The sequence below is a fragment of the Loxodonta africana genome, chromosome 25 (genome assembly GCF_030014295.1).
Source record: "Loxodonta africana isolate mLoxAfr1 chromosome 25, mLoxAfr1.hap2, whole genome shotgun sequence".
In the NCBI taxonomy this organism is placed as follows: Eukaryota; Metazoa; Chordata; class Mammalia; order Proboscidea; family Elephantidae; genus Loxodonta; species Loxodonta africana.
In genome coordinates this window covers 54,466,397-54,482,936 of record NC_087366.1, presented here as the reverse complement: position 1 = coordinate 54,482,936, position 16,540 = coordinate 54,466,397, and the positions used below count along the sequence as shown (strand labels likewise).

The 16,540-nt window shown below is 39.2% G+C and overlaps 1 protein-coding gene across 1 annotated transcript in view; it reads right to left on the bottom strand.

Annotated features, from left to right (window-relative positions):
- Positions 1 to 1,056: 1,056 nt before the first annotated feature.
- DUSP10 (dual specificity phosphatase 10) overlaps positions 1,057 to 16,540 on the bottom strand; it is an 86,675-nt gene continuing 71,191 nt past the window's right edge. Inside the window, exon 4 of the mRNA XM_003419885.4 lies at positions 1,057 to 16,540. This exon is cut by the window's right edge and continues 27,428 nt beyond it. The gene's annotated coding sequence lies outside the window, so the exon portion shown is untranslated.

The following is a 16,540-nucleotide window of genomic DNA, read 5'->3' as shown; positions in this document are numbered from 1 at the left end:
AATTCAGACTTCTAGCCTCCTAGACTGTAAGAGAGTAAATTTCTGTTTGTTAAAGCCATCCACTTTTGAATTTCTGTTATAGCAGCACTAGATAACTAAGACAGGAGACCAGGATAGGCAGATTTTTGAGATCTTGTTTTGAAATTGGTCATAGGCGAAATAGAATAATAGGGTAAAGTATTTGAGGATGTATTTCCAAAAAGAAGATATCCAAATGGACAATTGCTGATCTCTTTCTTTCAACATATATTCATTTTGCTTTTCTAGAATTTCATATAAATGAAATCATACAGTGTGTACTCTTTTTTGTTTGGCCTCTTTTGCTCAATATAATGTTTTTGAGATTCATTCATGTTTTTTGGTGTATCAGTAGCTTATTTCTTTTTAATGCTGAATAGTAGTCCATTGAATAAATATATCACAATTTATTTATACCTTCACATATTAATATTTTAGTTGTTTGTTTTACTCTTTTGGGGCTACCTGCTGTGAATCTTCATGTACAGATCTTTTCATGGACATACATTTTTAGATAAATTTGAAGGAATGGAATTATTGGGTCAAAAGGTAAGTATATATTTAATATATATTTAGCTGTATACAAAACTGCCTAACTTTTTCCAAGGTATTTATAACATTTTACACCCTTACCACAAATATATGAGAGATCTAATTTTTTCAAATCTTTGTCAACACTTGGTATTGTCTATCTTTTTAATTTTAGCCATTTTAGTGGATTTATAAAAGTATCTCAATGTAATTTGCCTTTCCCAGGTAACTAATGATGTTGAGCATCTTTTTATGTGAAAGTTGCCCATTTGGATATCTTCTTTTCGGAAATACGTCTTGAAATATTTAACCTATTTTTTTGTTGGTTGGTTGTCTTATTGTTGAATTGAAAACATTCTTTATATATTCTGGATTTGAGACATTTGTTAGATATATGTTTGTGAATACTTTCTCCCAGTCTGACCCTTGCCTTTTCCTAACTGTGTCTTTCAGAAAGCAGTCTTCTTTTTTTTTCTGGAAGAGTCCTTTATTTAACTTATTTATTTATTTTAATTTTTTTTTTTTTATTGTACTTTAGATGAAGGTTTACAAAGCAAACTAGTTTCTCATTAAATAATTAACACACATATTGTTTTGTGACATTGGTTGCCAACCCCATGACATGTCAATACTCTCCCCTTCTTGACCTTGGAGTCCCCATTACCAGCTTTCCTGTCTTCTCATCGTTTCCCCTAGGCTGGAGTGCCCATTTAGTCTTGTTTTGTTTTATGGGTCTGTCTAATCTTTGGCTGAACGGTAAACCTCAGGAGTGACTTCGTTACTGAGCTATAAGGGTATCTGGGGGCCATACTTTTGGGGTTTCTCCTGTCTCTGTCAGACCAGTATTCTGGTCTTTTTGTGTGTGTGTGATTTAGAATTTTGTTCTACATTTTTCTCCAGCTCTGTCCGGGACCCTCTATTGTGATTCCTGTCAGAGCAGTCAGTGATGGTAGCCAGGCACCATCCAGTTGTGCTGGACTCAGCCTGGTGGAGGCTGTGGTAGATGTGGTCCATTAGTCCTTTGGACTAATCTTTTCCTCGTGTCTTTTGTTTTCGTCATTCTCCCTTGCTCCAAATGAGGTGAGACCAGTGGAGTATCTTAGATGGCCATTCACAAGCAGAAAGTAGTTTCTAATTTTGTTGAAGTCCTGTTTCTTAATTCTGTCCTTATGGTTCATTTTTTGTATGTCCAAAAAGTCTTTGGCTAACTCAAGATCTTAAAGATTTTTTTTCTATGTTTTTTTTTCTAAAAATGTGATAATTTCAGCTGTTACATTTAGGCCTATAATCAATTTCGAGTTAATTTTATGTATCTTTAAAACTAGAAATAAAGTACTTTTTTATTTTTTCTTTCACCACATTAATGTCCAGTTGTTCTAGCACAGTTTGGTGAAAAGACTATTCCTCCCCCCATCAAATTACTTTGGAACATTTGGCAAAATCGAATGCCCATTATAGCTTTTCATTAAAGAGTCTTATATTTTGTTTTGGCAAGTAGATTTGTCCTTTCAAAGCTGGTTTTTAAGATTTATTAGGCCAAGTCTAGAGGAGGCTTTATTCTATGGCTAGTAGGCTAGCCCTGTTGCTAAAGCATAACTGCTCTGGGGTTACTAATGAATACTCCAAGTATTCAGCATGTGTCTCTGCTCTGACTAGTTGGGGATATCCCTCTGTGAGCTCTGGGAGTTATTCAATTTTCAGTTCTTCACAATTTCTTTTTTTTTTTTTTCCCTGGCCTCATGGATTTCCACCCAATGTAAGCTTAGCTTCATATTATGGCAAAGACCCAAGGGAATAACTCTGCAGATTTCTGAAACACTTCTTGAAAGTTCTCTCCTCTCTGGTACTCAGTCCTTCAAATTTGAGCTGCCTCAGCCTCTCTGAGTCCAGCTTGTTGTTTCCTCACTCAGTGAGAATTCCGTGCTCTGCTTGGCTTCCCCCTCCCTGCATGCTGGCCCAGAAAGTACTTTTGTACAAAACACTGAGGTGACTCTGGGGCTTATCTCGTGATATCCCCTCTCTTAAGGATTACAGTCTTGATTTCTTTTTACCTAATGTCTGAACGTACTGTGTCATATACTTTGCCCAGTTTCCTCATTGTTGATGGCAGAGGAACAAGTCTAGTATCAGTTACTCCATCATGGCTGTATGTGGAAGACCAGTGGGAAACAAGGCTTCATGAATATTTTCACTTTTCTATACTGTCAGGGTTTCTGAGTAAAAATTACTAACAAGCTGGATTAAAGGATGATTGAATGGTAAACAGACCTCTAGGTCAGTAATAGTGAATAGCTCTGAAGAGATTTAAAGCTTTATCTTCTCCAGAGCCATTTGCTTACATTCTAAGGGTATTAAAAGCCTGAGGACTTTCCTCTCCTTTCCCTAGGAGGGATTTGTTTACATTCCAATGCAAAGGTCTCTCTATTTCTCTCTGTCTCTTTCCCTCCTTCCCCCTAGAAGGAAGAAGGGGTAGATGGATCAACCCATATACTCTTCCAGTCTCATAATATCGGGGTTCCTATCCTGTAGGGAAACCTATGAGGTCGTTGGTGGTTCAGTGGTAGAATTCCCAACAAAGGTTAAGAGCTTGGCTGGTAACCAAAATGTAGGCAGCTCAAATCCACCAGCTGCTCCTTGGAAAATCTATGGGGCAGTTCTACCCTGTCCTATAGGGTCGCTATGAGTCAGAATTAACTGGACGACAATGGGTTTGTTTTTTGGTTCATGCTGGAAACCTGGGTTCAATTCCTGGCCCATGCACCTCACGTGCAGCCACCGTCCACTTGTCAGTGGAGACTTGCATTTTGTTGTGATGCTGAACAGGTTTCCACAGAGCTTCCAAACTAAGAGGAAACGCTGGTGGTGTAGTGGTTAAGAGCTACAGCTGCCAACCAAAGGTCAGCAGTTCGAATCCACCAGTCGCTCCTTGGAAACCTTATGTGGCAGTTCTCTGTCCTATAGGGTCACTATGAGTCAGAATCGACTCAATGCAATAGGTTTTCTTCTGTTCCAAACAAAGATGGACTATGCACTAGGAAGAAAAGGCTGGCAACCTACTTCCAAAAATCAGCCAGTGAAAACCCTATGAATCACAGTGATCTGATCCCCAATTGACCATGGGGATGGTGCAGGACCAGAAAGCATTTCATTCTGTTATGTCGCCATGAGTCAGAGGCTAACTGGACAGCAGCTAACAACAAGGGCAATCCCCACCCATGAAGATGCATCTAGCCTTCATCCAGTCCCCCACAGAGGGGACACTAAATACTGTGTGAGTAAATGGTTTATTTTTTTGACCCAGAGACCTCTCATTTCCTGTCAGGATAAATGGATAAATAAATAAAGGTGTACAAACTTGACAAAAACCCTTTACAATTTGGGGACATTCCCTGCATAAATTACAGGTTGAAATTTTGTACACTGGTACTTGGCCAAAGGGTCAAGGACTAGCCTGTTCCCACTGAAAATTCCCTGGCCAACTGTTTTCATGAATGTGAACATCCCACATTACAGCAGCAGCAAGCCATGATCAAGAGAAAGCATGGGGACATCTTACAGCTCAATTCCCAGAGAAATGGGTTGATTTAATCTCATCTCTGGCCCAAATCTAGAAGAAAAAAAAATTACATATCCCATCCTAAGCACATGTGATATGGATAAAGGCTAACCATAAGGAAAGAGAGTATACCAGGAGAACAAAAGCTCTGTCCCCGGCTGCTCACACTTACTGGCACTTTCCATATGCCAAGAATTATACTAACACGTGGGAGACAGTGATCTAACCATAGTCACCTGAGACTTACACTCAGGTCGCCTCGTTCCAGAAAGACAGGGCATAGACTGGAAGAAAATACAGAATTATCTGTTCCTAAAATGCCTTCCCCCTGAAAATCATCCGCATTAATACATAGACAACTACATTGGCTGATAATGATTTGAAAAGATCGTATGCTAGTTTAGAGAGTGCTATGTGGGTATTCTTTTATTCAAAAAAAGAGAACCCAAAAACAAAAGCGTTGGGGAATGGGAAGTGGGAACTGTCACGCAATGGAGCCCTTCGATCTTTGGAATTTTGGATCCAAAACTCTGCTCTGTTGTTGCTTTTCCCTTTTTAACCACTCCTGTTTGTCAATCTCTCTGATTTTTCTAAACTGCCTTTATTTCAAATCACCAATGACCCTACAAAACTGTTTAAAAACTGTAGCTATCCCTTTTGGACTGATCAGGATTCTTGATGCTACCACATGAACAGTTTCTAAAGTTTAACCAGATCCACAAGGACAGAAGGGACCAGAGATGAAGTCATGGAGAAGGTCTCATTTTTGTTGAAAGAATTTTAGACAATTCTATTGCCTATTATTTTGTTTGATTGGGAAGACTGAATTATAGAAAAGTCATCCCATTTCTAATTCCTCCAATTTAAACAATAGAAAAAATATTCACTTCCTTTCAATTCAAGCATAGAAAGCAGATACAGTCCCACAGGAAAAAGATGGTGGCAGTCACAGGTTGATTCATAATTGTATCCAAAATTCCCAACCAACCGTGTTTAATGTCAGTAACAGTTAAGATAGAAAAGCAAATAAAACATAAGGAGCCTTATTCAAGTAGCACCTCTATGAAATAGTCACTGTGGAGTCTTCCCATTTGCAGTGTACTACACGCGATACTGGAGTCTCTGGATGGAGCAACCAGTTAAGTGCTCGGCTACTAACTGAAAAGTTGTTGGTTCAGATCCACCCAGATGTGCCTTGGAAAAAGGCCTGGTGCTCTACTTCTGAGATATCAGTCACTGAAAACCCTATAGAGCACAGTTCGACTCTGAAATATATGGAGGGGGTCTCCATGAGTTGGAGTCAACTTGATGGCAACTGTTTTGCTGTTGTTGTTGTTTTAAATGTGTGATACTGGTGATTTAGGTCATCGCCATTTGTCAAACAGAAGGAACAGCTTCTTATCATTGTTTTAAGAAAGTTATAGCCTAAAGCTTTTCCAATATGCAATGAGCAGCTTAAGGGTAGGTACCACATCTCAAATATCTTTATATCTCTAGTGTATCACAAAGTGACTTGAACATAGTAAGTGCCAAACCTATGCTTTTAAGTTGAATAAACATGATCAGTACTTTTTCCAAACTATCTCATTTATTACTTACAGCAACGCTATGAATTAAGTCTTTATCAGCTCTAGTTTATAGATAAAGAAACTGGGGGTCAGAGAGGTAAGCTCATTCACCCCAGCTAGTTAATAGCATAGCTGGGATTCAAAGAGGACATTTTTGACTCCAAAGATCAGTTGATCTTCAGCTGCATGGAAGACTAGGTCATCTTGTCACCAACTTCTCATTTAATCTCAACTTTAATCTCATTTTTAAAGAATTTACTGGGATATTAAATACCAGCCACAATTATTTACATAAATGCCACTTGTCACCTGAAATGGGAGGCATTCAGAAAAATAATGTGAATATGATATTCATTAAAATGTCCATGAATTTAGGCAAAGTTGTCAATATTAATAGTGGTTAGGGATATTGGAGAACTAACACATGAAATTTTAAAAAAAGGTAAAATTGGTGGACTGAGTAAAAATAATATTATTGTGCTCATCATTCAGTCTAATTACTATCTATTACAATAATTTTTACATAAATGTTTAAAAATGGTTTCCATTAACTTGTGCTGTAACTCATGGGGTCATCCTGAGTTGGAATGGACTTGAAGGCAACTAACGACAAATGACAGGTTTACGCACATCTCAGGGTAAGCTCGTCTCAAGGCAGCTCGGCCTTTGGTTGTTTTGCCCATGTCGCTTGAATAAGAAAGCACGGGGCAGCAAGTCTGCTCACGAGGTAAAGATTCATTCATGACATCCAAAGAGGAAGCATAGGGCTAGATTTCTTTTCAGTCCCTGCTCCCCTTTTCCTTTCCTATGCTAAACTTGAGCATTTATGGTGAAAAGAAAACTCAAAACACAGCCCCTACAGCAATGCTGTCAATAGAATTATTCTTCAATTTGAAGGAACAGTTCTTCCTCTCTTTCTAGGCTTCTGCTCATTGGAACTGATGGCTTCTCTTTATAATCCAACCAGTTTCACAAGGTTCGGAGTTATGTTTTCAGCTGTCTGGTGGCCTTTTTTAAAAATGCCTTTTTAGCTAGACGTAAAGCCTCAAATAAAAAGAGAAAACACTCAATGGAAATTCTTATTTCAAGAATTAATGTACCATCTCAGAGTGTCAGAAGCAAGAAATGTGTGTGAATTACATGCTCTTGGATAAAGAGCCTTGAAATACCCACACTGTGTCCCATTCATAAAGACATTATGTTTGTAAGCACTCACAATATGTTGCCTCACTGATATACGTAGCTAAACAGTGGATACTGGTGAGGCAGCAAAGGAATCTCACTAGGGCATAATAAATAAGGGCAGCTTACTAGGGTAGAAGCATATTAATAACTGGCAACATAATTTGAAATAAAATTGGTGTTAGTCATTCAGGAAACAAGAAAGCTGCTCAACAATATAGCATGTGCTCTGGTGGGTTTGACACAATAAAATGGCAAGTGGCGAAGCCACACGTGGAGAGAAATGCCTGATAACATGACAATAGCTTTATAGATGAGAGCGGAGGGGGGTGGAGAAAGTCACTCTAAGGGAAACTAAGTTAATATAAGACGTTGATGGTTCAGTTGTAGAATTCTCACCTTCTACACAGGAGACCGAAGTTTGGTTCGCAGCCAATGTACCTCACGCACATCCACCACCGTTCTGTGGAAGCAGAGGCTTGCATGTTGCTATGATGCTGACAGATTTCAGAGTGGTGCAGTGGTTAAGAGCTCAGCTGTTAACCAAAAGGTCAGGAGTTCAAATCCACCAGCTGCTCCTTGGAAACCCTATGGGGCAATTCTACTGTGTCCTATAGGGTTGCTTTGAGTCAGAACCAACTCGATGGCAATGGGTTTGGTTTTTGGATTTCCACACTAAGACAGACTAGAAAGAAAGGCCTGGTGATTCATTTCCAAAAATCAGCCAGTGAAAACCCTGTGGATCACAATGGTCTGATCTGCAACGACAACAAAATCCATATAATCGTCAGGAATGACCAGGCTGTAATGAAGTCAGAGTGACTTGAAGGCTGTAGCAGACCTGGACTAGTAGGGAGGAGAGAGAAGGGTGTGGGGGAAACAGCAGCCTTGGAGGTAATTCATAGGCATATTGTGCTTTCAGTTTGAAAGATACTTCTGGAACTATTAGTAGTTGTGAAAAAATACCTAAACGTCCTTAATATCTAACAATATACCATATTTTAGTACACAGAGCACATGCCCTCAGGGTGGTGTATTATGCAATTAGTTAAAATGATCAATAAGATTGCTGAGTAATAACTTAGGAGTAAGAAAACTAACTTAGAAAACTGCTTTGATATATTATTAAGCTACAATAGCAATTCCAAAAATATACATACAACATGACAACAATTATATAATTGTGTATGTACATAAATGTCAGTTATGACCATGTGACCAGTTACAGCATCACAGCAACACACAAGACCCCGCGGTACAACAAACAGACAGACGCGCGGGGGATGTATGCATGTGTGTGTGTGTATATATGTGTATATACATATATATAGCAAATGTCTTTGTTTTATCCCCGCCCTTATTCCATTGCTTACTATAAAATATAAGCTGTAAATGGGGCCAGTGTACTTTTGGTTGTATGCATGTTAGTTGTATCATATCAGGCACAAGCATGAGTGTATAATTGTCTTTATTTAGAGATTATGTATGGTTTTAGGGGATGTGTACAGGTGCCCTGTTGACAAATGGTGGACTGTAATGGTTATAAGTCAACTTGGCTAAGCCATGATTCTCAGTGGTTTGGAAGATATTACATAATCATCCTCTATTTTGTGACCTGATGGGAGCAACCAATCAGTTGAAAGGAGAGTTTTCTTTGAGGTGTGGCCTGCATCCAATGTATACGGATGTTTTGGCAAAGCTTACTCACTCTCAATCCTACATCCAACTTGTCATCCTCTGACCTCCAGTTTTTGTGACATCAGTCAGCACCCTGCCATTTGATTTGCTGATTGTGGGTTCATCAACCCCTGAAACCATGTGAGTCAGGTTCAGCCTCCAAGCCTGAAGCCTGACCCACGGATCTGGGACTTGCCTGCCTTCACAACTCCGTGAGCCATTTCCTTGAAATAAGTCTCTCTCTCTATATTTATATATACACTTCCCTAGTTTTGCTCCGTAGAGGACCCTGCCTAAGAAGCTGCTCCATTGAAGCCAATTGTATTTTTCTCTCCAAATACTGTTAATATTTTCAGTTTTTCTTTGATATTTATCAGCTTAACTATGATGTACTTAGGTGTGACTTTCCTTTTATGTATTCTCTTCTGTGTTCATGCTGCTTCTTCAAGCTTTAATTTGATATATCAGTTTTAGAAAAAATATCAGTCATTATCTAGGCAAATATTGCTTATGTCTTAGTCTATTCCTCACCTTCTAACATTCCAATTACACACATACTAGACCTTTCATTCTATCACATATGTATTTTCTCATATGTATGTAACTGAATCACATGTGTTTCTTCATATGCATTTCACCCTATCCTTATGCATTTTCCATCTTTTTAGTTATTCACCTTTTATTTTAGAGATTTTCTTCTAATCTCTCTTCCTCAGCTATGTCCAATCTTTTTTTTTTTTCTTTTAAGCCCATACAATGAGTTCTTACTTTCAGTTACTATATTTTATAGGAAACCTTGGTGGTGTAGTGGTTAAGTCTATGGCTGCTAACCAAAAGATTGGCAGTTCAAATCTGCCAGGCGCTCATTGGAAACTCCATGGGGCAGTTCTACCCCATCCTATACGGTTGCTATGAGTCAGAATTGACTCGATGGCAATGGATATTATTTGGTTTTTATATTTTATTAGTGTTAAAATTTCCATTTGGTTCTTTTTTTTTTTTTTTAAATACCACAGAGTCTACATCGGAAACTTCACTATGTTCTCTCTTTTTTTTTTTTTTATAATTTTTATTGAGCTTTAAGTGAACATTTACAAATCAAGTCAGTCTGTCACATATAAACTTATATACACCTTACTTCATACTCCCACTTACTCTCCCCCTAATAAGTCAGCCCTTCCAGTCTCTCCTTTCGCGACAATTTTGCCAGTTTCTAACCCCCTCTACCCTCCTATTTCCCCTCCAGACAGGAGATGCCAGCACAGTCTCAAGTGTCCACCTGATGCAAGTAGCTCACTCTTCATCAGCATCTCTCTCCTACCCATTGTCCAGTTCCTTCCATGTCTGATGAGTTGTCTTCAGGAATGGTTCCTGTCCTGGGCCAACAGAAGGTTTGGGGACCATGACTGCCGGGATTCCTCTAGTCTCAGTCAGACCATTAAGTCTGGTCTTTTTATGAGAATTTGGGGTCTGCATCCCACTGATCTCCTGCTCCCTCAGGGGTTCTCTGTTGTGTTCCCTGTCAGGGCAGTCATTGGTTGTGGCCGGGCCACCATCTAGTTCTTCTGGTCTCAGGATGATGTAAGTCTCTGGTTCATGTGGCCCTTTCTGTCTCTTGGGCTCATAGTTATCGTGTGACCTCGGTGTTCTTCATTCTCCTTTGATCCAGGTGGGTTCAGACCAATTGATGCATCTTAGATGGGCGCTTGTTAGCATTTAAGACCCCAGATGCCACATTTCAAAGTGGGATGCAGATCCATTTGGTTCTTTTTTAAAGTTTTGAGTTTTCTGCTGAAATTCTCAATCTATGTTGCCATTAATTTGTTGAGTATATGAAGCGCATATTTGAAAGCTCACTATATAGATCCCCTGTGGATTTATTTCCATTTTCTATCATTTCTCTTGTTTTTCGGTTATGTTGTTTTCTTGTCTCCTCATACGTGGGTATACACATACACATTATGACATACACATACTATATCTATCAGCTAGGCTAGTGCTAAGAGCACTCTCAATCTCAGGCTCATCTGACTCCAATGAGTGATTCAGATGGTGCAGAGCAGAGCTACACTGTTTATAAGCATTGGAATATCATTATATATCTTCAGTCATAAGCTGTTTTTTGGGGTACCAATCCAACAACCTGGAGATTTACCGGTATCCTTACTTTTTTTTACTTCCTAAGAGCTACGGCTGCTAACAAAAAGGTCAACAGTTTGAATCCACCAGGTGCTCCTTGGAAACCCTATAGGGCAGTTCAGTGGCAACAGGTTTTTTTGACGTTGTTGTTTTTTCTTTTACCTCCTAGAGATTCTGAATCCAATGTTTCACCTAGACTCCTGAGCCTACCAGAAGCTTTGCTCAACTTTTCAGCCTCTCAGCTGCCTATTCCAGAATTGAAGAGCAGTTTCTTCCTGGTCCAGATCATTGGGTTCCAACCCCTGCTGAGAATTTTCATTTCTAATAATTCCCCAGGAAGTTATACAGAAGAATCACCAGGGCATCTTGTCAAAATTTATATCCTGATTTAGAATATCTGTGATGGAAATGCAAATTCTCAGTAGGGAACTTGTTGGAAATGAAAATTCTTGGCAGGAGTTTGAACCAGAACAAACTGGTATGTACCCTGTGGAGGACAAATTCAGGTAAACATCCCCAAATGCCAGGCTTATCTCTCTAGGTTTCTTTTTTTTCCCGGATTTTGTCTCCCTAATTCAGAATGGTCTTGACAGTTTTCTCATGTTATTGTGTTATTTATATTTTTCTCAGATTGCCAAATTATTTTCAGTGGGAAAATTAGTCCAAATTACTAGACTTCCATTACTAAATGCAAAGCTTTCTCTGGTAACTTTTAAAATTTTCTGATTTTCCTTGATATTTTGTAGTTTCTCTAGGATGCATTAAATATCAATTTGTTTTTATTCATCTTTCTTAGTACTCCTTGTTCTTTTTTAATCTGCATTCAATGGCCCTTTCAATTTCTGAACTCTCTACTACCACCTTTTTAAATATTATCTATCCTCATTCTCTCTATTCTCCCCTTTTGGAAATTCTGTCCTTTTAACTTTTCCTCCAAATTTTTAATTTATTTATCCTTGTGTAGTACATTCTAAGTGTTTTCCTCAGAATTATCTTCTAATTTAATAATCACTCTTCTGTTGAATCTTATCTACTGTTTAACCTGCCCATTGTGTTTATATTTTAATGACTGTATTTGTCATCTCTGAGAATTTCTATTTTTTTCTTTTCAAATATATTTGCTGTCTTTCATAATTTTCTATTACCTTCCAAATTATTTACTTTCCCTTGTGACTTGAACATCTTTAACATATTTATTTGAAGTTATTTTTAGGTTGAGAAATTTTTATGTTAAAAAACTAAATATTTATTCTGCCTGTTTTCTGAAGAGTCTCCGCACTTTCCCAGAGTTGAGCAATGTCCCTAAAGCTTCTTCTGAGACCTTTGCATTGGTAATATATGAATTTTACCTTAGACCAAAGCATGATGCAAATCAATTTCCCTGTATTTTTATGTGCTTAGAGTTGAGGATGGGCTTAGGGAGGTGGCTTCCAGAACTTACTTGTTCCACTCTCCTTTAAGGGAGTCAAAACATTCTTTAAGCTTCTAAGTGAAATCATATTTGAGAAGAAGAAAATGCTGGTGCCTCTGCCAATTTGCTGTTAGGTGCCGTGGAGTTGACTCATAGAGACCCTATGTGCAACGGAACAAAACACTGCCCAGTCCTGCACCATGCTCACAATCATTGTTATGTCTGAGCGCATTGTTGCAGCCACTGTGTCAGTCCATCTGATCGAGGGTCTTCCTCTTTTTCGCTGATCCTGTACCTTACCAAGTATGATGTCCTTCTCCAGAGACTGGTCCTTCCCGATAACAATGCCAAAGTATATGTGACAAAGTCTTACCATCCTTGCTTCCAAGGAACACTCTGGCTGTATTTCTTCCAAGATAGACTTGTTTGTTCTTCTGGCAGCCCATGGTATATTCAATATTCTTTGCCAACACTTAATTCTGAAGGCATCAATTCTTCACTCTTCCTTATTCATTGTCCACATTTCACAGGCATATGAGGTGATTGAAAATACCAATGCTTGGATCAGGCCCACCTTCGCCCTCAAAATGACATCTTGGCTTTTGAACACTTTAAAGAGATCTTTTGAAGCAGATCTGCCTAATGCATTGCGTTGTTTGATTTCTTGACGGCGGCTTCCATGGGCATTGATTGTGGATCCAAGTAAAATGAAATCCTTGGCAACTTCAATCTTTTCTTTGTTTATTGTTATGTTGCTTATCGGTCCAGTGGTGAGGATTCTTGTTTTCTTTATTTGAGGTGTGTTCCAAACTGAAGGCTGTGGTCTCTGATCTTCATCAGTGTTTCAAATCCTCTTCACTCTCAGCAAGCAAGGTTGTGCCATCTGCCAATAACTCATCATAAATATCCTAACTTCTATGTTTTCTCCTGACAAAATTAATTAGTAAATAATTTAGATAAAAAATCTGAACCCAAGTTCAAGTGATATGCATTATAGAACATGTGTAGTGGTATGAGTGGTAGAGGAATATTCTCTCTTAGACTCAATTCCAAAGAGGTTTATAATAAAGCATCCAATGGACTTCATTATCAAATAGTATCTTCTGACTTTTAACTACTGTGGAGCCTCCAAGGACCATGGTCAGGACTCAGAAGGCATTTGAAAGCGTAGCCCTGGGAATACATCCAAATTTCATTGCTAGAACTCACAGCTGCCTAGCTGAATAAACCAGAGCATTCACTCAGTAAGAAAATGGTTACCACTTCTGTTTTTCCCCAAGACTATTTTAGAGCAGTACGTCGCTCATAGTAAGACCCTGAAAAAATCCAGTTGAACAGTAGCAGTAATAAATGATTGCAGGAAAGTAAGTGTGCTAGGACTGCAGTATAGATTACCATAGTTTACCCAAACAACACACATGTTGTATATTTTTTTGCCAACCATGCCCTCCCAACCACAAAGTATTTTTGTAAGCACGCTGTGCTAATTTTTTTACAGCAACAATTCTTTTTACAGAAAAAAATTAGCATAGCGCACTTAAGAAAATACCTTAAGGGGGAGGGTGCAGTTGGCAAAAAACAATGGATAACACGCATGTTATTTGTGTAAAAATATACTACTACAGCTCTTGATGGAGACCTCCCAAAGACATAGACAGGAGGGTACCATTAGCAGTGCAGTCAATGGGGACCCAGAATATAAAACTCGCGGCCCACTGCTCTTTCCTGAACGTCTTCATAAGGGTTTTGCCACGGTAATAACCTAAGGGTTTAAAATCCCTTCAGTGACTTGTGTAAAAGCCATAATAAAGGAAATCCTGGTGGCATAGTGATTAAGAGTTCAGCTGCTAACCAGGTGCTCCTTGGAAACCCCATGGGGCATTTCTACACTGTCCTATAGGGTCACTGTGTTTGTTATTTTTATCCTGCAATGGAAAGAATGCTGTCCTGGCAGTCTTGACTGTATAACCTTGAGCAAGTCACTTCCTTTTTCTGGGCTTTCATTTCCTCATCTGTAATTTAACATTGGAGAGGCTTAGATTAAATGACATTTTAAATCCCTGTCCTGCCTGGACATTCTCTGATGGGCTAGAGAGCTTCAAACCAATGTAGTAATAATAAAACTGTTGATTGATTGGGGCCTTTCTCAGCAATATGGCTTTTTTCAAATAGCCAGTGGTTATTAAAAATGTAAATACATCTCCCAGTTCATTCATGATGATTTTCTAGAATTTACAACCGATTTATTATAGACTTTCAAGAGCACAAAAGCCAACATTATGTTAATACTGGACTCCCTTTATAGAGTGCAGTTTATTCTAAATCATCATGAGATACCGTCTCACTCACCAATGAACTTCAATTATATCAGAAAGGGAAAAAATCACCTATACTCAACAATGAATCTGTGTGGTCAGACGAGAAGAGGAAAACAATGCACCTGGTGCATTCTGGGGAGGAATTCCCAACAGAGGAAGTGAGGTGATGGAAAGGCCCTTACAGGGGTCAGAATCCTGGATGCCACCCCTAACTCTAGCACTTCCGGCTGTGTGGTCTCGAGCATGTCATTTCACCTCAGGTTTCTCATGAGTAAAACGGAGGGTTTCTCTAGCGATTTTTTAACCCTGGCTGTGCAGCAGAATTACCCACAGAACCTTTTAAATTCAAAGTCCTGGGCCACATACATTATAACTAAGGTGAGGCCCTATAATGTACGTTATTAAACATCTTCCCAGGTGATTCTGGCTCCAGTCACAGGCCAGCGTTTGAAGAAAAGTGGACTAGAATCAGCCCCCTCTCAGAGTTGACTTTCTAGTATTCTGTTAATATATCTTTTTGATAAATTGCTCCCAAATCTTCTAAAATATATTATAAAATCTCAGTACCAGTGATGGGTTACTCTGAGAAGAATTAATAAACAAACAAAGAAGAGCAAAAAGAAACCTTTATCTTCAGGGTTATAGTACCTTAGTTACTGAGTTTATTTCACAAATACTTACGGACAATCTACTATATGTAAGAAAATGTACCAGACACTAGGACTACAACCATGAACAAGCCTCAGAGATCTTACAGTCTGCTGCAGGATGTTATTGTTAATTGTTGTCAAGTCAGCTCCAACTCATGGTGACCTTGTATACAACAACAAAACACCGTCCAGTCCTGCACCATTTTCATGATTGCTGGTGTATTTCAGTCCATTGTTGTAGCTCTTGTGTTAATCCATCCCACTGAGGGTTTTCCTCTTTTTTTCCCTGGCCCACCACTTTACCAAACATGATGTCCTTTTCTAGCCATTTGTCTTTCCTAAGGACGTACAACATTATACCAGGCAATATTCTATTGTGATCCATAGGGTTTTCATTGACTAACTTTTAGAGGTAGATCTCCAGCCCATTCTTTCTGGTCTATCTTAGTTTGGAAATGCTGCTGAAACTTGTCCACCATGGGTAACCATGTCAGCGTTTGAAATACCAGCAACAGAGCTTCCAGCATCATAGCAACAGGCATGTCACCACAGTACAACAAACTGACAGATAGTGGGCTAGAGAATTCAGACAAGTAAAGAGGCTATTACAAAGCAGGGTTACTTTATCTCTAAATACTTCCATAAGGCATTATGTTCAGGGTCTAGCCTGGGTATGTGAGAGGAGCGTGTAATACAGATTTTGGAATACCAGGTGTCTTAGGCTGGGTTCTCTAGAGAAGCAAAACCAGTAAAGCATATAAATATATATAGAGAGAGATTTATATCAAAGAAATGGTTCACAGGGTTGTAGTGGCTGGAAAGTCCCAAGTTTGTAGGCCAGGATAAAGGCTTCTCCTGAATCACATAGCCACAGGTGCTGGTGAAAACAAGATTGGCAGATCAGGTAACAGGGCTCTTGCTCACAGTCTGTGAAGATTGATAAATTCCAAGATCAGCAGGCAAGACTGCAGGTAAGCTGCTGGTCCAAGTCCCAAGAACTGGAGGTCAGATAAACAGGAGGCAGCTGCTGGATCCAAAATGACCAAAAGCCCACAAGCCTTGCCAGAGTATCCACTTATATTCCATGCAGTCCACACGTGCAAGGAAACTCCCTTTCAACCGATTGGCTACTCAAAGCAGATCCCATCATGGAGGCGATCACATAGTATCAAATTTCATTACTATGGAAGTGATCACATCATATGACTATCAAACCACTGAGAATCACGGCCCAGCCAAGTTGACGCAAGACCTTAACCATCATACCAGGGAAGGCTTCCTGGAGGAAGAGACATCTAAGTTGAAACCTGAGCAGCTTGGGCAAAGGCAGGAACTCAGCGCTGGTACATAATGGCTCTGGTGAGATGGATGGAGCAGGAAAGGAGCTGCGGGGTGAGGAAAAGAGAAGCTGGAGAGAACAAAAAATGAGGTGTCAGATCATTAAAATGGGACAGGTTGTCCAACAGTGACCACCCTTTTGGAAACTTGTC